Below are 23,728 nucleotides of genomic sequence, written 5' to 3'. Positions count from 1 at the left end.
CATACAAGAGTGAAAACACATATAAGATCCCTTGAAAAATTATATAATGAAACTTGTATGTTTTGTATACTTACTAAAAAATATATGAAAGTAATGAGAAAGTGGCCACTTTCATGAGTAAATCTAATATGTTTTTACTATTTCTTTTCCATATAGGTATGCAACAGGGTCAGTCATAAAAACCTTTTCCACTTCTTGCATGCAATCTTATCACCGTATTGTCTTTGTATACTGTATACAGACAGTACTTTTTTTTAATGCCAAAACACAGTTTACACTGGCACAGGCGGTTAGAAAACCAGAGCCAATTTGGATTAATTCTGACATAAATATTTTATTATTTGCACATTATGGTTATTGTCAACATCAGTGTGTAAAGCTAGACCCCAACTTTAATGCATACAACAGATGTAAGGTACTGTACAAGAGGGACAGCAAATATCGTCTCAGTGTTGAAGAAGGACAAGCACTCTTTCGTGCAGACTTGGAAGAGCTGGTATAAAAAAGCATCATACAGAACAGAGGGAAGCTGTATACAAATACTGTGACGTAAAAAGAAATGCTGCTCCAAGTGGAAGCATGACTGATTTTCTTTTAACATCTTGTGCAATTCCAGGAAAAAAAGCGAAACACAGACACAGCTGTTCATGATATGGTGTTTGGTAACAACACTCCATTTGCTAAACTATTGGATTTGGCAGGGACCTTTGATTTCTTTATGTAACAAGACATGTGAAACAGCTCTAGAGTTTAATTCTATTTCAGCAAATACTCGATTGGTCTGACCTGTGAATATGACATAAAAAAGTCTCTCAAGTCTCAGAGATGCATAGTTACAGATACATTAAAGGCAGTAAATTAAGTTTCGTTTAATTAAAATTAAACGAAACTTGTGAAAAGACTCTAGGCATTGGTTAAAGAAATTTGTTTGTTTTTCATTGTTTAGCTCTGTTTGTCACAAATGAAAATCCAATATTCTCTGTTCATTTAAGACTTTTCTATGCATAACACATATTAAGTCATTGTTAAATGAACTGAAGCATGCACCACAGTATTTGCCATTTGCAAAATAGCAGATTTTTGCTTGACCTGTGCATTTCACTCACAATTGTCCATATAAACTAAAGTGCATTCAGCTTGAAAATGCATTTATGTATATTATTTACTTTTGTTGACATGAATGCATTTCATATGTATATTTAATTTGCATTTTTTGCACAATTTAAGTTAGAACTTATATTTATCTTAGGCTTACACTATAGGTAATTCAATGCCATCCTTTAACAGGCAATATTAATTAAAATAAGTTAAAAAACTTAACCTAGACCATCTATGAAAGTTTTATTCTTGTGGGACATCTTATTTTTGAGTTTGAATCACTAGTGACTTAACTGGGGCTGGCGAGGAAATTTCAACTGGTGACAGACACCAGATTTGATGTGAAATCTCCAGTGGTGAATGATAGCTCAGATCTATGGCCCATTTACTGAAGTTTGTATCTTAGATAGAAAATTCTGAATAGTTATGACCGGAAATACTCCAGATGCATTATTGGAGGGTGTTAAAGGAGTCTAATTTTAATGTGGTACACTGTGACCTAAGTACTTGTGCTGCTTGGCTCCATGCCTCTCTGTGGCTCTGTGATATGAAAAGGGCCCCTTAGAAGAGGACTAGAGGGAAAGATGTGGTGAGAGGGGTCTAAAATCTCACTCTGGGGGGATTCTTATGTCACATCTATGGCCAAGGCTTTCACTTCTCCATCATTGTGGATGGTGAAAAGCTCCCAAGCAGGTAGGTAAGCCCCTTGCATGTAAAATTTTTACACTCAGAAACTTTGACCGTTTTATCTTTCAAACCATCATTCCTTTCACTTCTGAACAAAACTCCTGCAAAACACCTGCCAGACTGCACCACGTCCTGCGTGACATTCAGAGAAGTCTTTTATTGTTTAATTCAAATCACAAATCCTTTACCTGTGTGTGCACTCTGATCGGCCAGCTATGGACATTATGTGCACGTCTGCTTTAAAACGAGAAGAAATCTAAAGCATTTTATTCAAACAGCACAACTCCAGAGCTTCTTGGCTGTCATTTATCTTTCTTTCTGAAGGCTAAATTCACTGCAGCCTTGCTTTAAGGATTCTGTCGCGTATGATGTCTGACTAAGATAAAAATGGAAATATCTGTTGCATATTGCTGCCTTTCTAGCACAGATGAAGAGCAGCAGCAACGGACAATAACAAGGCAGAATAATCCATTTGCTTTCTCCTATGCTTAGAGTAATAATGTAATTTAACAATGTCTGCACTTACGCATTCTCACCATGTAGTATATCTAACAGAATAGTGTAGACGAGAGAAGGTGGTCTCAGGAGTTGTTAAACCTTCACTCAGAACAATATGTGTTTTTACAAGTCTGTGCGCCATTATTGCACTACATGCAAAGTGTTTTTTCCGTTTTTACAGATTCAATTTTTAAAGAAAAAGAAGACCAAAATATTTTGTTCTGTCACACAAAATCCCAGTGCTGCAGGAGGTAAAGCGCTCATATAACATCCTCCACTGCTAATTTCGTTACATTAGTAGTGCCTTGTCATTACTTCACAAAGTTTATTTGTCACCTGAAATAAACAGAAAACTTTTGGAGACGTGGAAGATAAAACAACTTGAAAATCAGTGTCATTTCTGTTGGCTTGATTATTTATATTGGAATAACAAGCCCAACTTAATCTCATAAATAAAAAAGGGAGAGATACAGATCCGTCCCCTCCAGGTACTGCCACCACTTAATCGAATTAGCTCCACTTGCAGGCTTGACGGGCTCTTCAAACACCCCTGGTGACTTCTGAGTGCCGATTACAATCAGCTACTATTTTCAGCCTTTGATTATAATCTGGTGAGGTTGGACAGAATTTTTTTGAACGCAGAACTAACTAATTATTAACATCGCGGCCCATCTCTGTCTTTTTCTCTCTCTTTTTTTTTTCGTGCCCGCTACTCGGGGCCAATGGGGCTGGAGTAGTTAAACAATACCCACAAGTGTTAATCATATCAAATCAAGCAGTAGTGTGAAACTATTAGCTTGGTCTTATTGAAACAGCTCATGTTAGTTGTTGCGTTGTCCAAACATTAACTCACTAATTGTAAAATATGTGTAATATTAAAGAGGTCTTTTGTATATGTTTCTTATTGTGAAAGGGAAAAAAAAGCTATAACATTTGTTCATACAGATTTCTCCACCTGACAGACAACAGTAATGAACACAATTCGCTACTCATAAAATAATAGGAGATGATCACAATTGTTCTTGCCTCACACAGTATGTCACAGAAACACTGCAACGTGCCTGTCAAACACAATTCTGCTCTTTTGTTACTTTTGAAAGGCAGCTTTTGAATATGAATAACTTACTAATGAATATTTGGTTCTTGTGTGTGTGCGCGTCGGTGAATTGATTGCTTTAGGAGGCGTGCTAAGACAGACTGTGGCACGATGGGGCTCAATCAGTGCAGCAATACTGGAGTGCTGCTTTCCGACAGTGATTGAAAGACAGACTTCACTATGTATGATTCTCCAATCACTTATTCGCTGACAAATATCATCTGTCTGATCAATCAATATTTGCAGCTTTATTTTAGTAATGCAGTGCTTAAGAGGCAATAATTAACGCCGTGCTGGGTTGTTAAAAGCCTATTTTTATGTGACAGACCGAAATAGACGTACAGAAATAGGAAGATGAAAACTTTGGGTTGAGGTTGGTAGTGGCAGACCCTGCAGACGTTCGCTGCGCGCAGTGAACATATCGAGAACTTGAGATTGTCCTATGGCATAACTATTTCAGTAGCTTTCAAGTTATGTTAATGTACAAAACTGTTTTTTTTTTTCATCTTAACTTTGAACTTTCTTCCTTCTTTTTTGGTTGAATGCTTATTTCAAAGAGCTATTTGGATTAGAGCTATATTGGAGACAGCGCTTCGAGAAAGTTCCAGGTATAAAAATGTCCAAATCTAATTCTTTAAAAGATTTTTTGAGCTGTTGTTGACACAAAACTTTTTGTTTAGCTTGCCGTCTCTTCAGGAACAATAATAAGTTCAGCTTTTTTTTTTTTTTTGGAGGGGGGGGAGTTGCGAGTTTGTGAAATTGAAAATATACTGTGAAATAGTCCGAGGGAATATTCATTCAATGTCATCTTGCATTAAACAAGTGTGGCTTGTGATGCTCATTAATTTCTGCTTGCTCCACTTGCGGTGTTTGGGCTCTCTTTGCTGGCTCAGTGCCACAGTGTCTTCTGAAAGAGCCACTTCATCTCTGTCAGGGGCAGGTGGAAATTTTCTGCACACTTCTAATTGGACAAAGTGCCTTTCAAACTCTGAGCCATCATACACAGATCAAATTATCATACAGACCAGGTGTCAACAGAGGTTTTTCACCTCCCTTTTCCTCTTCTGCTCTCTCCGGCGTCTTTTGGTTGATTTTATGATTCTCCCTGGGCTTTTCAAACTCCCTACTGCTTATTGGCCCCCGGCACGCTCAGGCTCGTCATAGGAATTAATTACAAGAAATTACGCTTGCTATTTTGACTTTAAAGCTTTCATTATTTGCTGTCAAGAAATGTTTTTTTCTCCAGTGCAAGGTCCTCAAGCAGATATAAGCAAATATTTCCACCAGATACAAGGAGAATTTGAGGCTGTGGTTTTAGCTACCAGGGAGCTTTAAGATCTTTAGTAAAGCTCGGGGCCAAACTTAACTGTGCTTTTAAAAGTAATGGGTCAAATCTTCAGATGAATTCGTCATCTCTTAAGTGATAAGCGAAAAGAGCAACATGCTGTTGCTCTGCACCAGTGAAGCCGGCTTGTGACTAATGTGAAAAAAGAGGCTGTCCAGTATCAGACATGTGTTGGGTTAATTTTTTAGATAGTTAGACAGCAGGGGTGGGGGAAAAAATCGATTCTGTGTAGTATCGTCATATTTTGTTTGCTAATAATGTATCGATACAGGGACAGCAGAAATCAATATTTTGTTACAAAAAAGGTTTTTGTGCTCTGACTTCAGAGCATGTTGATCCTTTTTCTGAGCAAGAATCCTGACATTCCTTCACTGTCCAAATGTGTTTAACTTTTTTTTGGCAGCAATAAACATGACAGTTTACTTATTTTAATTTAAGACGTGTTTTATTTTAATCAAGTTTAAAACTTTTTTATTTAATGTAAAATTATATTTTGCTTTTAATTTACTTTCAAATTCATCAGTTGCTGAAGGGGCTGCATAGTTTTCATAAATTTCATAGTTCAGAATAGCTATAATTGTACCAGATGGTTGCATTCAGTTAAGTTGGACTAGACTGTAATACAAACCGTTCAGTTTGTCAACAATAAAACTGACTGAAATGAGAGAAAGACTGAGTGCGAGACTTTGATATTAGATAAAATGAATATTGATAAAGTTTACCTTTATGTACAGAATCTGAATATCGCAAAATATTTTTAGAAATTGCAATAATATCATATCGTGCGTTAAGTATTGTGATAATATCGTATCGCGGGATGTATGGTGATTCCCACCTCTATTAGACAGTTCACGGTACAAGACGGCAGGTCAAGTGTTTTGAGTGTTTTAGGTGCCCTTTGTGTCCCTGTGCAGCAGTAAGAGGAAATATTTTGTTTTGTGTTGATATGAAAAGTAGGAGCAGTACTGGAGGAGAATAAATAGAGGATGGATTTTGAAACAAGTGTCTGAAAGGTTTCATAAAAGCTGAACCAATTACACTAAGTGTGATTTTTATATTTTCCCAAGCACGTGAGGTGGTCACTTTAAGCCGCATTCATTGCGAAAGCTCGCAGTAAATGAAAGGATGAAAGGACAAGTGATGAATTTGGCTTTTTAAATTTAAACCTTGTTGACGCTTGTACTCATGCATCACATTTTTATCCCAATATCTTTTGAAGGTTTAAAAGCTAAACTGGTTGTAATGATTAAACGATTATCTCCGCTCCTTTAACAAATCACGCAAACGCGGCAAAGTTTTGACACGCTCGATCGCTTATCTTGTCTGCATGTCGTCAACGCAGATGCACTACACTGTGCTGACTTGATTCGGCGCAAAGGAAAGTGGACAGGAGAGATTGATGGTGGTGTCCCCAGTCAGACAGATAACACCTGATTCTGCCTGCAGGGGGCTGGTCTAGCGCGCTCCTCCCCTGCGCCTCAGATGCATCGAAGGCTGCGCCGAGGAGGTGAACCGTTCCTTCGCTCAATGCAAATTCATGGCCACATTCAGAGATGATCCCATGACAATTGAGCCAATGTGGCCCAGAGCACTCTGCAACACATGATCCATGCATCAGCCACACCTGGGAGAAACCCACACAGGCACGGGAGGTCATTTGTTCAACACAGGTGCATCACGTATCCCGATGCAGTCAAACAACCCACATGCTTGAATGCACGCTCGGAGACACACATGGCCAAACGCACACATGCGCATAGATACACAGGTGTTAATGAAATGCTCTGTACACACGTGGTTATCTATGTCTGCAGCACATCAGCTTTTTATTCTATTGTTCTTTGTTTCTATTGTTTCGTTGTTGCTTTGTCTGCTCAGGTTTGAAACATCCATACTTTTTACACGGGAACTTGCCTCAACAAATCAAAATACTATAAAATAATTAGTAGTTGAGGAAACGATACTATAATTGTCAGCCTTCTTGAAGGTGATGAGATCATGTGATCGTGTTGGATGGTGTGGCGATTCTTTCTTTCATAGAAACATGTTAAAAACGTGATAACAATTTTTGGAAAACCACCTCCGGGTGTTGATATTTTTAAAGCCGAGCACTACAAATTGGGTGTTGGTCTTGATGCCAGCAAATATGTATTTTCCTGAGGAAAATGTACTTGTAAAACATGTCTACTGAAATGCCAAGTCTCTTTAATGGAAGTTTGATTTCATCTGTTTGCCAGATCAGAAAGAAGTCTGGCCAGGTGTAACAGGCAGCACCTCACAAGGGTTAGTGCCAAATTGGTTTGTGTGAAGAATTCACATCATACGGTGCTTGAGCTGTTACCCTCACATTGTCGCTTTAGGACAGCCGGTTATAAAACTAAAAAACTCCTTGTCTTTTTCTCTTGTGCTATTGACTTAACAGCAAATAGCACTCTGGCTGCACTTGTCACACTACCCAGAGAGGGAGTTTGCTTATTTTGGTATGAATTTTCCATTTCGCGCATCATTTTTTTTTTGATTTATTGTTGATGCTGTGATTTTGTATTCCGATACTAAGTGAACTCCTGTTGCAATGTATCGTTATTTGCAATAAAGATAACCTAGATGCTTTTATAGAGCTTGCCAGACTAAACAAGCAACTCAAAAACACCGCCATAGGCTTGGGGATAATTGTGATGGATGCCTCGCTGACAGCTTTTTTGATGTTGTTACATCATTTGTTGTAATTTACCAAACATCTGTAATATTTGAGTGTCTTATCATCCCTTTGAATCAAAGTAAGCTACATCTTCAAGAAGACATACAGTGTAAAATCTCATAAAAAAAAAAAAAATCAATAACAAGGTGTGTTGCACAGGTTCTCGGTGTATAAAGCAGATGGTGAAAGCCTTCTGTATAATAGATCTCAATATTAACTGTAGCACATGCTGGGAGTGTTGGTGGATGGCAAACAGCAGAGTGAAAGAGAAGCAATGACCTTCTGTCCCATCGTTTACCCTCTCGTGCCCCCCCATACTGCTCTCAAATTACTTTGTTTTAGCCAATTAAAGCAGCCGGCTGAGCATCAAGCAGGCTGCCATTTTTCGCTCACCTGGACCCAGGTGACATTATCGCTCTGTCATCGGGAGAGATAGCTGTAAGTGGGAATCTCTGGCATGGCGCCGTGCCACCTTGGACCCCACAGTGTTCGCTGAGATTAATGCAGTGATTCTCCCCCCAACTTGCACGAATCAGTCGGCTCTCTCATCTGTTCCCGGCGATAGCACCGCGCACTGCTTCGCACTGCATGAAGCAAGGACCCAGTGACTGTATAAGTTTTTGTGCTACAAAGCATACACACACAGACATACACGTGTATGTTTATGTATATATGTATATATATAACATTTCCTAGATCGTCCCAGTATAAGTAACTATCAATTCCTAAATATACAAGGAATTTATTGTCTCTTATTGCCTTGTCGCTGATCAAGATACCATATGCTGAGAAATGACTCTCCATCCAAATCCTTTAATGGCTCAATAATAGAAAGACGGCAGACACAACAATACCATGGCACAAAATGAGTGAAGGACCGGAGAGTGTGGTGTTTAACAGCCATACGAGCACAGATTATGTGCTTGAAGGGGCTGAATCGAGTGCCAGCCGTGACAGTTGGGCTGGGAATTGAGCGTTCCGGGGACGTGCGGCTTGACTCCGCTCGGAAACACCACTGGGTCCAGGGCTCATCTCCGCAGTCCTCCGCCTCCCTCCTCGCATAGTGGCATTGTGGCCTGCCGTTTGCTCCGCTTCTCCGGGGGAATGGACGGGCCCTTGCTCTCGCTTGATGAGCACTCGCTAATGGCTGCTTCTTTGAAAGCTGACGGGCCCGTTTGAGGAGGAGTGTCTTTTACTTCCCTCCAGCTTGCCTTGGCCGGGCATTCGTCAGGCAGCCTGGCTTTGCTGTCCTGCCCACATGATGGTGCGCCAAGGGGCTGAAACGTCTGTCATTTGTTTTACTTTCAAATAAAAGTTGACGATTTACCAATAAAAAGTAAAAATAGTCTTTTGATGATGTCTGGAGGCATATGGAGAAAGTGTTGCAGTAGTGACATTTACAGCACTTTGTTGGGCTAGAAATAACAAAAGACAAAGGAGATTTGTCTGTTTACTTCTTTTTTTTTGTCTGTGTCCCCTCTGTTAGAATTGTTACATGCAAATTAAACGAGTGAGTATAGAAAGTGTCACAGACATTAAAACATGATTTCGAGCCCCTGCTGAAAGTTGCACTTCATTAATGCTCTAAAGCTTCTTTTAATATATCGCTCGCTGTGTATCAATTTATGCACTGAATTGCCAAAATACATTCTTGCTCTCAACAAAACCCCACTTGTTTGTGCTTTATTTAAGAAAAGATATTGCTGCTGCTCAGCCTCTGAAAAAGGACTGTAATAATCGATGCACTGACTGTGATTTCTTGGCCGAGACTAATTTGTGTGTGATTTCTTTTTTTTTTGTTTCTGCTCCTTATTATATACAACAAGTTGCCAAAATTAATGTAACAAAGCAGATAAACACCATCCACTAGTGGTAAATGCCATGTTATTTGCCAGTAGTCTGCTCATGTATAGTGGTCCATCGTTGTATTAACAAAGAAGTTGTTTGCCTGGATATGTTGTTTTGATGCTTCGCTTGCATCAGTCAATCTGCCAGTTAGTTGGTTACATATCCTGCTGATACCCTTGACCAGTCTTCTCACCCCAGAGGGAGCTGTTGTTCCTGTTGCCCTCCTCTACACTACTGTACCAGTCTCCAGCTTCTGGAGACTCCATTAAAAAGTTAGTCGTCCTTGGAAATCTCCTTTCTTTAACTTCTCTTGTCTTTACTCTCTCCAGCCCTCTCCCACTCTGTTTTCACGTGGACTCTTTTTTTTCCCCCCCACTTGAAACTAGGGCGAAGGTCAGAATGGTGAATTTGATATAAGAGCTGACATGGTTTCGTGGAGCACCTTGTCAACTCAAAACAATAGGTTTGCAGGAGCTGTTATGCCGAATAAAGAATGTTCGCATATTCCCACTGAAATGTCCTCCGCTAGACATTCCCAAAAGAGATGTGAACATTTGTCTGCATACATTTTTACCAGTCCTGGCCCAGTAGAAAATGGAGGTTGAGGCAAAATGAACATGTGAGCAAATAAGTTATTTCACAGGGGAAGCTAAAAAAAAAAAGGAAAAGTCGACCACTTTGCTTTTATCCTCGTGTAGTGGCCTGCTCTCTTTGGTCTCGCTCCGGGTTTGCTTTAAATAAATTTAAGCTTCTTGTTGTAACTCTGCACATAATGATGCAGCTACATCAGGCCACACATATTATCTATGAAAAAGTAACAGATGTTAGTAGTTGCATAATGGCAAAAAAGGGCAGCTGGGATGTTGTACAGTGGCGTGATCAAATAGTTTTAATTTGATCTGACCCCTTTGTCTCAGTGGTGTCTCTGAGCTGCCTCTTAGTTGCAGCTTAAACAACAGAGTATAATGAAACAGGAGGAATGTGGTGACGAGAACCAGTCAAGTTCAAACATACTGTGAAAAAAGTAAACTGTGCATTTGCTTTTTTATCATTAATGAAACAGGGTTGGGCATTTTTACAGCTTAAAATATAGCATATATATATATACACACACAAAAGAAGTCTGATTATGAAAATGATAACATCTAAAAAGGACGGATTGATATTATTATAACAGCTTCATTCGTTTCCTTTGTCAGAGATCTCTCACCAACCAGTTGTCGCAGGCAGTTTCATCTCAAATTAAATTCATTTGGACATGACATTTTAATTGGAACACTATTCCCATTAATTGAACAAATTAGAGAAAGTCTGCTGGGGGAAAGGTAATCTCTGGGAGAAATGATTTGGAATTCACAATTTAAAATTAAAAATCAGCTGCTCAGCTTTGTTTGTATGGCAGCCAGTTTGCGGCAGTGCACGCGGGCAGCGCCAGTGTTTGGGGTCCCAGCGGCACTCAGGGCTCACATTGTCTTCATTAAAAGCGATTAAGGAATAGGTCAATTTAGTCTGCTTGGCTGCTTAAGCCGAGCATTATTTTTTCCTAGTAAATGTCTTTGTCTCCACCAGCCTTTCCTCCGTGGGATCGGGCAGTCCCCGATTTTATTCGTGTTTATGTGTTTGACTGAACGTCCGAGTGAGTCATAGCAGTATCATTTTAAATATTGTCATTTTGTTTAATTTGTGTGCACATACACATGTTTGGGTTTTTCATGCTCCCGTGCTCCGGTTTTAGCATGCAAGCTGTCCGGGTGCTGATGACTTGCTGTCTGATTAGCAGTGAAAGGCAGTTGAACCCTGCAGCTTCGACTACAGTGAGCAATTAATTGTGCTAATAAAGAGCACCTTAAAATGTGCAGTTCATTTTGTAAACACACATGGATAGAGGATTTCACCCCTGTTGTTGATGAAAATTAGCCATCATTCACTGTTGCTTTCAGAAAAGCAACATGTTTCTTCACATTAAGTTGTTTGGAATGTGGCACCATTTACTCCGCTGCTTTTCACAGATTTTGAATCAAAAATGTTTTGCCGATTTTTTATTTCAATGTTTATCATTTTGGGTAAAAAGATGACTTATTTTAAACAAGTCAATAAAATAAGGGAGGTTGGTGTCAGACATACACAAACTCATAAAGGCTCTAAGTCCGAAACACTTACAAGGACCTGTGCTGTATGTAAAGAAAGAACAGAACAGAACAGTCTGCCTACATTCTCATTAGGTATACATATGTGCACATAAGAATAATAATGGGTGATGTGGCGTGTCAAAGCTCACACTTTGGCCAAGATGAAAAAAATCAATCGAAAATAGTGAGCGTTATAATGAATCAGGTGTCGATTTAGAGCGGAGAGCTTGTTACATTATTCTTTCATTTTATTACCCTACTCTGTCAAATGATATACTTAGGACATGTGCTGCATGTTTCAAAAGTAGAAGTCTCTGTAGCCGTGTTGCCAGCATACAACTTTTCCAAAGGAGCCCTTTGAAATTTCATCTCATTGTGTTTCCCCTGTATTCAGATCAATCCCGTGGTTTCTCAGCTACCACATTATTATTCATCAGTCTATGGAGCTAGATCCTGATTGTAAACCTTGAAGATGAATCACAGCACATGTTTGTGCATTCGTGTAAATACCACTTGTTTGTGCTTTGAAAACTGGGGGGAGAGACAAAAAAAAGGTTTATAGTGTCTCATCAACCTTGGAAGTCTCAGTTATTATTATTACGTTTTAGGGGTTTTTATCGCCCTGGAATATTTTCCAAAATTGAAACAGCAGCGATGCCTGTGATATGAATGAGGTAAGAACTAAAGAAAGAGGATGAGAGCCTTAATTGGGGCTATGTGTTGTAAAAATGTGGCGAGAAAGGAGAGGATGGGGTGGAAGGAGGAAAGAGAGAGAGAGAGAGCCAGACAGAGGGGGCTCCTAGATAGAGGGCCAGGGGGAAAAAGTTCCCCCATGCTTGTCAGAGTTTGAGCAAGTTCAGAATTGATGGAGCCCACAGGCAGCACTGCTAATTTTAGTTGAAATCACCTAAGTGGTTTGGCTAATTTATCCAGGCTCCTCGGCCCTCAGCCCCTGGTTTCTGGCTCTCTTCTCCCCGCCCCTCCCTCCGTGAAATATCCACAAAGCGTGAAGGTACCAGGAGGTGACAGTGGGAACAGAAGGGTATTTTGTGCCCAGCTGATTTGCGGAGCACTGGGCGGTTTCAACCCGTGTCACACTCTTGGATATTGTTTGAACCCTAACGACAGCCCAGGTTCAATCATCTATTCCGCAAAATAATTCCCACCACCCTGAATTTAATGGAAAGTGAAATTACATTCGAACTTTAAAGAAAATCATATGCAATCTCTCATACATCTTATTTCTTCTAATGGCTTACATTTCACGTTCCAGCTATTTCTTCATTGTTACTTAGATATCAGGAACACTTTTGGAGAGGGAGTGAGTCTGATTTTGTGTAATGATGGTCTGCCAGCTGGATTTGCTGAACATGTTGAAGCTTAACAAGCAGCATTGCTGGCGTTTGAATGTTTAGTAACAACTTGGAGAATCCCTTTTTTGTCCGCCTGTGAACTGCAATTTGGTAGAAAGTCGGGAAGAAAGAATTTAAAGTGAAACTGTCATGAAATTACAATGAAGGCGGGAGGTCAAAACGACTTTTTTGGTTCCTGGTATCAAGTGATGTTAAATTATTTGTGGAGTCTTTTAGGCATTTAGAGTTTAAATGAAACATTGTGAGCAGGCTTGCTATATCGTAGGTTATTTTCTATGACTATTTGATTGTTTCAAATGAAAAAATCAGAACAAGTTGGCTAAACATGTCAAGGTGACTGGAATCCATCAAGGCTTTTAGATGTCATGAGGTCCTTTCATTCCTTGCCCATTATTAGGAAAATGCTTTGAAATTTAAGATTTACTGATGTTTAATTACTGTGCTTTGGATAAGTCTAGTAACAAAAAACTGGCCTTCTTAGCCAATTTAGTGGATAAGAAGCTTTTGTGGTTATGAAAATAGCCATTTCTCATTCAATAGGTGTGCGGTACACCCTATATAAGTAACCTCGTCACTTCTGGATATGTAAAATGAGAAGCAAGTTAAGACGATTAAGAGTTGCATAAAATAAACACTTCAATCATTTGGAACCAGAAGAGCAGTCAAAAACAAAAAGGTAAGGGAATGTGTGGTTACGCTAAAATGCATTCTAGTTAATCTAATAGAAAAACTCCTGTTTCTTTAATACTTAATTTGCAGCCAATTGATTTCTTTTCTTTGTAAGAAACCTGTTTAACCCCAGTTTCTGGTTAACTGCAAGGCAGCGAATAAAACTGCTGGACTGGGACTGCCTTTCTTTTATTGTTTTAAAAAAAGATTACACCCTATTTGCCGTTGATATAAATATTTGTTTAAGTACCTCAATAAAAACTGTTTGTGTGTCTAAGTGGAGCGGAGTTTCTTGAAAAATAATTTCCGGAGCTGTGACCAAGAGGGATGTTTGAAGTCTAGTGTGCAAGCCAGCAGTTTTTGGCAGATGAATGTAGGGGTTTTATGTGCCAAGCACCTGGTCAAACTGCAAACAATGAGGAGCTTATGGATTCGCTTTATCCAGCGACGGAGACGATACAGAGAACGTTAGAACTCTTATGGGCCATTTTAAGAAATGCTGATGCACAATAAAGCTCAGCTCTTCTCGATGCTGTGGAAAGATTTCATATACCATAAGTTTCATATAGCATGTGTAGTAGGGGCGCAGATAGCTATGGATATTAGCATATTAATGTTGCTCTATCTGCAGTGAGCCTATTTATACTTACTCATTACCATATGAACAAAATTAACAGCCTTCCAGGTTTGCTAACCTGATCAGTTTAGCAAACCTGCTGTAGCATGAAGTCTCTCCAATATAAACAAAGGAATGTGGGAAAATAATTAGGAAAAAATTGTAGCCCTATAGAGCTGATGGAATAGTGATATTGTATAAACAGCTTAAAAACTACATGCAGAATTGAGATTCAGTGTGGAGGGTCTTGTTTGACTCTTTAGCAGTGATCTAATAATGAGCTCCACAGATGGGTTTGTTGGCCGAAGCTCTGCTGAGTCCACCGTGTATGCGGTAGAGAGTGTCAAAGTGTCTCCTGTGCAGGATCATCTCCAGGTTTGGGAAATGGATGGTGTCTGCCAGACATGCTGGCATTCACTGGGCCTTCACTCGTGCACTACCTGGGCTGGTGCTCAGCCAGGGTTAATTATAGGGGAGCTCCAGAGTCTTGTGTCACTAAGGATTCTAGACAGAATATTGTCATACTGCCATGTCCTATACAGAAAAGACACGAGTAAAAGCACAACTGCTCTGTGGCGTTTCTGTCTTGCACAGTCGTTTCACTGTTGGTCTGAAATGAACAGTGGCAAAGAGCCAAATGGCTGGTAAAAATGTGTGTTTGGTGAGTAAATTAGTAATAGTGCTCCAATAAAATGAGTGGTAACCTTTGTCAGATGGTGACTTTTTATTGAATTGCTTGCAGTATTTTTTTTTTTTGTCTCAACATTTTAACTGAGTATCCCTGCCGTGGTACAGCCCTCTGAAAGATGGGGAAATTAAGAGTACACCATAGCAGCAGAGCTCGGGATGCTGCATTTTTAATTCTCTGCTTTCTTCTTTCTCATCAAAAACTGGTGTCTACATTACCAGCCTTGAACTCCTAGCCTTAAGCATACAGTAGATGGGGGAGGATGAGGAAGAGGTTACAGAAGTCTGGGCAGATCACTTCTTCTTCTTTTCTTTTCTTTTAACACTACACCCTTGGATTTTTATTAATGTTCAAACTTGCAGTCAATGAACATAGCCTCAGATGACAGTAGTTCAAACAATATGTTAGACTTTATGCAACTTTTATGATGGGTCCAATATTCTCCGAGACGTGTTTCTCCGAGTTTTTCTTATGGCTGACAGTATACAGTGGTGTATTAGCTATACCATGTTAGCAAAAGGTTGGATCCCCAACAGCAAGGCAGTGGAAACAATTCCTCAGAGATTTTGGTCCATATTGACGTGATAGCATCACACAGTTTCTGCACAGCTGCACATGCTTATCTCCTGTTCCACCACATCTCAAGCGTGCTGTATTGAATTGAGATCTGTTGACCGTGGAGGCCATTTGAGTACAATAAACCCACCATAATGTTCAAGAAACCAGTTTGAGATCTGAGCTTTGTGACATGATGTGGTAACCTCCTGATAACAGTCATTAGAAGATGGGTACACTGCGGTCTTAAAGGTATGGACATGGTCAGCAATGATACTCAGGTAGGTTGTGCTGTTTAAATGATGCTCAGTTGGTACTAAAGAACCCAAAGCATACTAAGAAACCCTCCCTCATACCGTTATACCACCAGCACCTGAACTATTGATACAAGACAATATGGATTCATGCTTTTATTTTGTTTACACCAAATTCTGACCTCACTATCTGAATGCTGCAGCAGAAATCAAGACTCATCAGAACCAGGCAACACTTTTCCAAACTTCTGTTTTGGCGAGTCCATGTGAATTGTTTCCTGTTCTTAGCTGCACCTGGTGTCTGGTGCAACATCTGCTTCAACTTTTGACATTTTGTGCACTTACAGCACAATCTCATTGTAATAAGTGGTGCTTTGAGTTACTGTTTCTTGCCTGTCAGCTTGAAGCCGCCGTTCTCCTCTTAGTGCCACTCTCTGGAAATTTTCAGTTTTTCAGACCATTCTCTGTAAACCCTCGAGATGATTGTGTGGGATAATCTCAATATCCTCAGCAGTTTCTGAAATACTCAGATAGCGTCCCATCGGGCACCAACACCCACTCCACATTCAAAGTTACTAAGATCACCTTTTTGTCGACTTCTGATGCTCGGTTTGAACTCCAAAAAGTTTTTTTTGACCATCAGTATCTGTCTGAATGCATTGTAATGATTAGCTAATTAGATAATTGCATAAATGAGCAGTTGAATAGATGTATCTAGCAAAGTGTCTGGGAAATAGTTTCCTTAAAAGGTACTTTGGCTAATGTATGTTTGTCTGTTGGTTCATTCAACTAATTGGTCAAGCAAAAGATCTTGACCTCCACTGATATTACTGCAGCTAATTTGGTGTATATTAAACGTCTGCTAAGAATCACTCCTAATGAAATTTGTGAACCCCTGACCATTATTGCGACTATAATGTCAGATATTTCTTCTTGACTAAGGCTTTAGTCCTTCAGCTTTCAATCCTAAAGCCAGTATATCTACCAGAAAACTAGTGATTTCACTTGTGGAATAAAAATATCAAAACCCGTTTTACTACCAATAATATAAGATTAATTCAAGCAGTTGATTCTGTTGTCCTGATAGTTATCATATAAAGCTTGTGTGTGCTTCTTCTCTCTGTGACCCACTAACCTTTCTATTACCATCACCCTCAGGGGAAAATATCTATACATAACATCCCTCATGAAGTTTACTGGACACAGCCTGACTTTTGTACAACTGGTAACTGACCTTTTCTTTGGTGCCACACTTTCCACAAATTATATTAAAAAAAATTCCGTTGTCAACGGGTCATTCCAATTATATGTCACTTGAATATTCATTTACAATATTCATGATTTTCATATACATTGAAGATAGAAATGTAGTTCCATTATGAGTTCAATCTTTACATTTTAACCTCTTGGCAGCAGCACTCTAAGGACATACGTGCATTAAATTTTGGCACTGTGGGATAATGAAGATTGGCAGCCCACTTCGCACTTGTCTAGTTTATTAATCAGATGAAAAGGTGTTGCTGCCGTTGACTCTAATTTTGACTGTTAATCCAACAGTTCTGTCTCCCCCTAAAGCGCTTAATAATGTAGCTTAAATTGGTTTATAAGAATTAAAAATGAGTCATCTTCACATTTTCACGGTCTTTTATCAAGTTTCCCCGAACTAAGTCTGGAGCCACAAATCTAAAAACAAGTTATTCATCTATCAATGCTTTCCTCTAAAGTAAAAGTGTGTTACTTCCCCCTTTTTTACTTAGACAATGTCTAGTCATGGCAAGCTGGTGCACACTGGCCTAGAAAAAAAGAACAGCTTGTGTTTCTGAAGTTTTCTCTCCTGTCTAGTTATTTTTAAAATGCCCCATTTCCGCCATTGTTGTGGCATTGTTTTGACCTTACGCAGAACAATTTTCCCCAAGTCAAATTAGCTTTCACCATTCAAAGAAATGTTGTAATATAATGGTTTGACGGTTCTGCCTGTGAAATATAAAGAAATGGAAGGCCGTGCCACTGGGGTTAATAATATTCCTCCTCTTCAACAAGTACCTTGGGATCGTAAGTGTCCTTGAAAGCAAGCGGCATCTGACTTGCGCTGGGCATCTTTCAGCACTCATGGGTAATAGCAGTCTACTTTCCAAACTCTGTGCACTTTGTATCAGTCTGATTTGTTTGCTTTCTCCAGTATAAGAGTTGATTGGGGGGAGTGGGGAAATAAAACCCTTTCTCCTGCTGTAATTTTTTTTCATGCTTTCTAGAATAAAAGTGAAGATAATTGGAAAATAATTTTCTTGCTATTACTTCTTTGTCCATGAGAAAAGCATCTTCTGCAAGAGATCAATAGCAGCTCATCAGTCTTTTGAATGTACCAGCGTGAGAACAAGAGTCAGCCTTCATGCAAGTCAATGAGCACCTGGAGCGCTTTTCCCAGAGGCCACTAAGTGTGCATAGCAAGGGACTACTAGGGAACTGCAGCAAGGTCTCACATCCTGCTTTGATAGGACAGAGTCAGGGAGGCTTCGTGCGGAGATGCCGGGCCCGCCGAGGTTTACACCACCTGTTTGTTTCCCTTCTCCTGAGCGGCACAGATCTTACATGCCTTTCTGTGCCCAGCCTGCTGGGAATTGGGGTGTTAGATACAACAAAAAAGGTGACTGAGGTGTGCTGAGTTCGGGTTTATGATTTATTAATCTGCACTCCTTTAAATTCCAAACTAACGGTGTGGGGCTGCCATGCACACTCTGGGGAGTAATCTTGAAACACAGAACAATTCAGATTCACTGAATTACCGTCTTCTCCATCTGATGGAGAATAGACAATGCGGTAGCAGAGTGCAGCTGAGAGACACGGGGAACAAAAGCTTTAAAGCCAAAAGTTCAAGAAATGGAGGTCACAGGCAAAGAAAAATGTGGTTTCACTTTTCATCTTGTGGACTATATTTTAGTACTCAAGCAGCAAGCTGTGGATATCCCGCAGGTCTGTTGGGTATAATTTTGGATTAATCTCACATGAAGAACACCTTCTCCTATCAAGTTTTTTCCTGTCACTCGTGCTTTAAGAGGTGCAGTAATTTAGAAGTTGGGTATGATTACAGTTAATTTAGTCCCACCTGTGAGACTCTAAACACAAAGAAGTCAAAGTCAACTGTTCTGGTACAGTAGTGGCCTCAGGTGTACTTATCTACCGTGGAGATTTATCCAGCAGGAGAGATTTTTTTTCCTTATTTTTTTTTTTAAACTGCCAGACATTTCTTTGGCAATCTTTCACTACTTGACTTGGCTCTGTATTTGGGTGTATCACCCCAGCCAACAAGGTGGTTAAAGAAGTAACAATGTTGAAGCATGCACATGTCAGAAGGTGTCAGATCATCATTACAGCTTTTTTTTTTTTTTTTCACATAAACTCATGTTAGCGTTGCTTTGGAGGAATGCGTGCTAAGCTTGTAAAATAAGGTGCGCTGTGAATTTAAAACACACCGAGGCCATTTACCAAATATTTCCCCTTTGCAGTCCATCATCTGCCACAGCACATTCTGCGTAGTGTAAAATTTCACTATCTCCGCAGAGCTGTCAGCTGCACACCAGATTTCACTCTAGCTGCATGTGAAGTCCATTATGTGCAACCATTCCCCCTCGGTAATACACGGGTGTCACTTCGAATGTACTTCTTCTTGGGTTGCTTTGATATCTTTAACATGATGGCCATCCATCATTACAAATGTTCTGGTCTCTAGCCTGGTGTGTCAAGTAGTTGCAGCAATCATGAAAATATGATGTATTTTATGACACAGCCAACACCATATGGTAGTGTGTGTAGTACACAGGCAATAAATCACTATATAATTGTACATGCAGTCCGCTCCTTTGTCTCAGTTTTATAAATTATTCGATAATAATCTAATAAGCAACGTGTCACATTACTAGTTTATACAAAATACTTGGGAAAAGAGAATCCTAACCTTCAATATATAAGAAACTAAGTGCTAACTGTGTAAAAAAAAAAAAAAAAGTCTTACTAATTGATTATCCTTGGGGTTTTGGGGGTTAATTCCTGTACAAATTTCAACCCAGACTAGAGAAAAATGAGAAACTGGCAAATGAAATGTAATTTTAAAAAATTCATCACAAAAATAATGAAATTTCACTCAGAGGAGTAAACTTTAAACATTCATAGCTACAAAGGAAAAAGGTTTTTAAGGAGATTTTCACTGGGAGCTTTAAACACGTTGTTCTGGACTCTCCCATAGATGAGTTGGTGAAATGACTGTTAATAAACTGTGCTTATTACAAAGAGATAAGTGTGTCTGATTGTTGGTTTTGTACTGGCTGTCTGGGGTTTCCTTTTAAAGTGCTGCAACTGAGAGGGCAAAGCTGCTCCTCTGCCCATTAGAGCAGAACCACTATCCTTCACCTGACAAAGTTTGGGAAAGGACACGGATGTTTCCAGTCTACTTCATAGAGTTCAGCATAGCTCCGCCTTGGGAACCCAAGTTTTACGTTTGAAGAGTGGATGTGAGGGGTAAATGGGACAGGGGTGATGGGCCGGTGGGGGTCTGTATGAGCGGACACGGATTCGGGGATGCGAATAGAAGGTCTAAAATAAGAAGTAGCCCCTTGGTCAGAGTCGTGGCAGATGGAGGCTCAAAGAATGAAAGGATGCCAGCATTCTTTGTGCAGTCTGGTGCCAGCAGAGCACTCGATGGACCACTTGAGACTGGGGTAGGGCCGATGTGATAAGACAGCTGCCTTAGCCTAACCTCCACAAGGTCATTTTGGCCAGAGCAGAGTGTTGTGCTGATGAGGGGAGACACCCTGAATCCTGAGAACGACAGCTGAGTTGAAAGTGAAACAAGTCGTGATTTCTTTTTTCTTTTTTTAAGCTATGGAACTTGAAAGACGCATTTCCAAGAACCATTATTAACGTTTGCGCAATTTAAACCGAGCTCTCTCATGTAAGTGACTGCGGAAGGAAGTTGCATTGGGTGTGAAAGTTTTAAACATTAGCAGTCTGTTTCTGAACTATGTTTTAAATGAGCTACCCAGTAAATCAAAGCAAAAATTAGCATGGAGAAAGTTTGGAGGTGCTAATGACTTTGACTGTCCCTGTGGAAAGGCTTACTGTTCCAGAGAAGTTGTAGAGTCGTGTGTGTGCGTGCGTGTGTGTGTCTGCGTTACGGAGAGCGAGCAGAGTGTGATTCACTAGTTAATAAATCATGCCAGATGAGTTTATCATGGAGATACAGAAGCTCCTCTGGGTCCTGAGCTAACAGCGAGTATCTGGGAGCTGGTACAACACATGATGAAATGCCGGTGTCACGTATATCATTTTTATAGCCCCTAACTTTTTACCTTCATTGCTGTCAAAGGGGCAGGATGAGTGACTGTGTATCAAATATCCCAATGTGCTTTAAGGAGGAGCCGGCTGACTTATCAAACTAGAAACATTTCGGCTCATGCGCTACATTCCCTGCCACAGCATCTTAAAATCACTTTTTATCAGCTTAATCCAGTTTGATTATCTGCTGGCAACAAATTAACTATTCTTGTTTACTATAATTGAGTTCTTCGATGAGCACTTGGTAATTCTCCTGAAGTTTCTCATCTTTGCTTTCACAGGGGAATTGATGGTATCTCCCTAGATGCTCTTATCTTTATGCAGATGATACAGCTTGTCATCCATTGGGGAGTGTACTTGGATAATCATCAATAAATTGACTTGATACGTTGTGACTTGGTGGCTAAGTAAGCCACGCTCCAAATGAGGGGGGGGGGGGGGGAATGGACCTCGATCACGCCTGTAATTTTTTTTTCTTTTTTTAATAACATTTCTTGGAAAATCTTGCTTTATTTAGAATGGACCAAACTCTTTGGAATGACATTGAAGGCAGGAACGGGCAGTGCACCATTCCTCCTGCGCTCCTCTTAGGGAATAAAAGTCAGTATAACGGCTATCTCAGCTAATGACTTGGGAGAACAAACCTTGGTCTCTTAACATCGAAGACTTATTATTTTTAGCTCTGGCCAATGCTAAGCTTATCCCTCTTACAGGGAGCACGTTTTGTGATATCAGATGTGGAAATTAAAGCTAAATGACTTAAGGGGAAGATTGCCCACACTGCAAGTAGGCTACTCTGACCTTCAATAAAGCTAAGCTTGACATGCCTATTTCCCCTCTTTTTTTGCTCAGTTCTTTTCAAATCAGTGGGCTTGTAACATGATGGTTTGGTATTAACTGCCATCAATTTCCTGCTTTCTCCAGGGTCCTTTTTTTTTTTTTTTTTTTTACAATGCAGTGAGCTGTCCTACAGGAAATATGCTCAAAATTGTGTCCGTTGTTGTTTTTTTGGACTTTAATAATTCCTCAATCACAGTTTTGGTTTCTTACTTTGGCTTGACATATCGAACTATTGATCAGCATTTAAATAAGTGGTTATGTATAAGAAACAGCACTAGAAATGTAGGTTTTGCCTGCTGTTAAGTTGTTTTTTCTTTGGCTGTCTCTTCTTTTGCTTGTTTCCTGTCGGTGGCTTACAGTGATGTTTGCCCTTAATGCTTCCGCAGCTGCTAAGATATAAGTCACTCTTTTAAGCACTTTAAACTCTAAGTCACACGGAGCAGGATCATTTAAAAGTTACCTTTTTCGTAACAGCTGTTGTGTGTATTTACTTGCTGTTTATTTTGTAACACCTCAGTGGGTGGACTACATGGACTATTTTGAGTTTTTATTTTTAATGCTTTTTTTTTTTTCCATATGCCCACTCTCACCTCTGCGCCTTCTGATTCGCAGGAGAGCTCAGAGCTTCAAAGTTCCTGTTGATGTTTTTGACTCCTTCTAGTAATGAGATGAAGTACAGTACATAAGGGGAAGAACTCTCAAGCTGCTTTTCCAGGGGGCTTTGGAATACATTTGGTAAAATGTTTATGATGCCAAAGACCAGGGCTGGCTTCTCATTAGCTGATCTACCCGTTGCAAGTGTTACAGCGGCATTAGTCTTTTGGGTTAATCTTCAAACGTTCCCATATTTATACCCATCAAATACCAGTGACTGCCTGCGACACCCTTGTGTGCATTCGGGGAACTTGCTTAGTTAAACGCCACAGAATAAATGCAGAAATGTGAGCTAAACTTGACAAGATCAAACACACTGGTGAATGTACAGACGCTGGCCAGTGTTCTAAGTGTGCTGCATTATTCATGTTCTCCAACATGGGGTCCCTAATGAGAGTCTGGTGTCTGTTTTTTTTTTGGAGTTGGAAATCGTGGAAGTCTGTGTGACCCGTACGCGAGTCTGTGGACAAAGCTTTGCATTTTGTGGTGAAAGTGGAATTAAAGGCAAACCAAGTTCATCACCACTCCAATTTAAAAGAGTTTTGATCCAAGTCCTTGAAATCATTCGCATTCATCACAGCGTCATGTCTTTTCGTGTTTGCCTGTCCTACAGTTTTAACACTCACATTTGCAACCCTAATGTAACTTAAGTACGGGTATAATAATTAATGTCAAAAAGGAGAACATTCTGCAGTATTTCCTCAAACACGATGCTTAGTTTTTCCAAGCATAATTTTTAAACTTAAAAAAAGTTTTCTTAACAGCACAATAGGCCGTTTTATGATATGCTGTAGACTTGACACTCTCTCCGGAGGGTTCCTCTCACATCAAGCGGCTAAGGCCTGTGGTTAAATGCAAAATTTACTGCTAGCATTGTAATAAGCCAGTGCAACAAAATAAGGATTATCACCCTGCGGCATGCTGGTTCAGTAAGAGGACGCTGAACCAAAGGCTGAGCATCCATCCTATTAACACCACATATCCCTTGAAGAGTAAGCAGCAGGTTGCAGCTGAGCATGTTGTCTTCATTCTTGAATCAGAGCTGGCAATAACATATTCAGACTGAAGGGCCTCAATTAGACACTTTAAAACTCTGTGTAATTGGCGTATTTCTGCAGATTGCCTGTGGATATGTAATGCTCAAATTAACACAGCCTAACTTTATGTCTGTGGTGCTGTGATTGTCATGCAGTGTGGTGGCAAGGCAGTGGAGGTGCTGTCATTTTTGTATTTCAGTGGCATAATTGAGGCCCAGTACATGGCACTCTATGTGTTTATGAATATTGAGAATCTGGCAGCAATGGACAAGACAGATTTGCCTCCAAAGTAAAAGCTGCACCTTCGGACCGTGA

General features: G+C 39.9%; 1 protein-coding gene and 1 long non-coding RNA gene across 2 annotated transcripts in view; both read left to right on the top strand.

Annotated features, from left to right (window-relative positions):
* roraa (RAR-related orphan receptor A, paralog a) overlaps window positions 1–23,728 on the top strand; it is a 187,084-nt gene that overhangs the window by 6,509 nt on the left and 156,847 nt on the right. The window lies entirely within an intron of this gene.
* The window catches only part of LOC146515515 (uncharacterized), a 29,904-nt gene extending 6,176 nt beyond the window's left edge, over window positions 1–23,728 (top strand). The window contains exon 3 of the long non-coding RNA XR_014875245.1: window positions 157–23,728. This is a non-coding gene — a long non-coding RNA (uncharacterized LOC146515515). The remainder of the gene's footprint in view (window positions 1–156) is intronic.

This window comes from Neolamprologus multifasciatus, chromosome 7 (genome assembly GCF_963576455.1).
Source record: "Neolamprologus multifasciatus chromosome 7, fNeoMul1.2, whole genome shotgun sequence".
Classification (NCBI taxonomy): Eukaryota; Metazoa; Chordata; class Actinopteri; order Cichliformes; family Cichlidae; genus Neolamprologus; species Neolamprologus multifasciatus.
The sequence above is the reverse complement of the archived record's forward strand: the minus strand, read 5'-3'. Positions and strand labels throughout refer to the sequence as shown.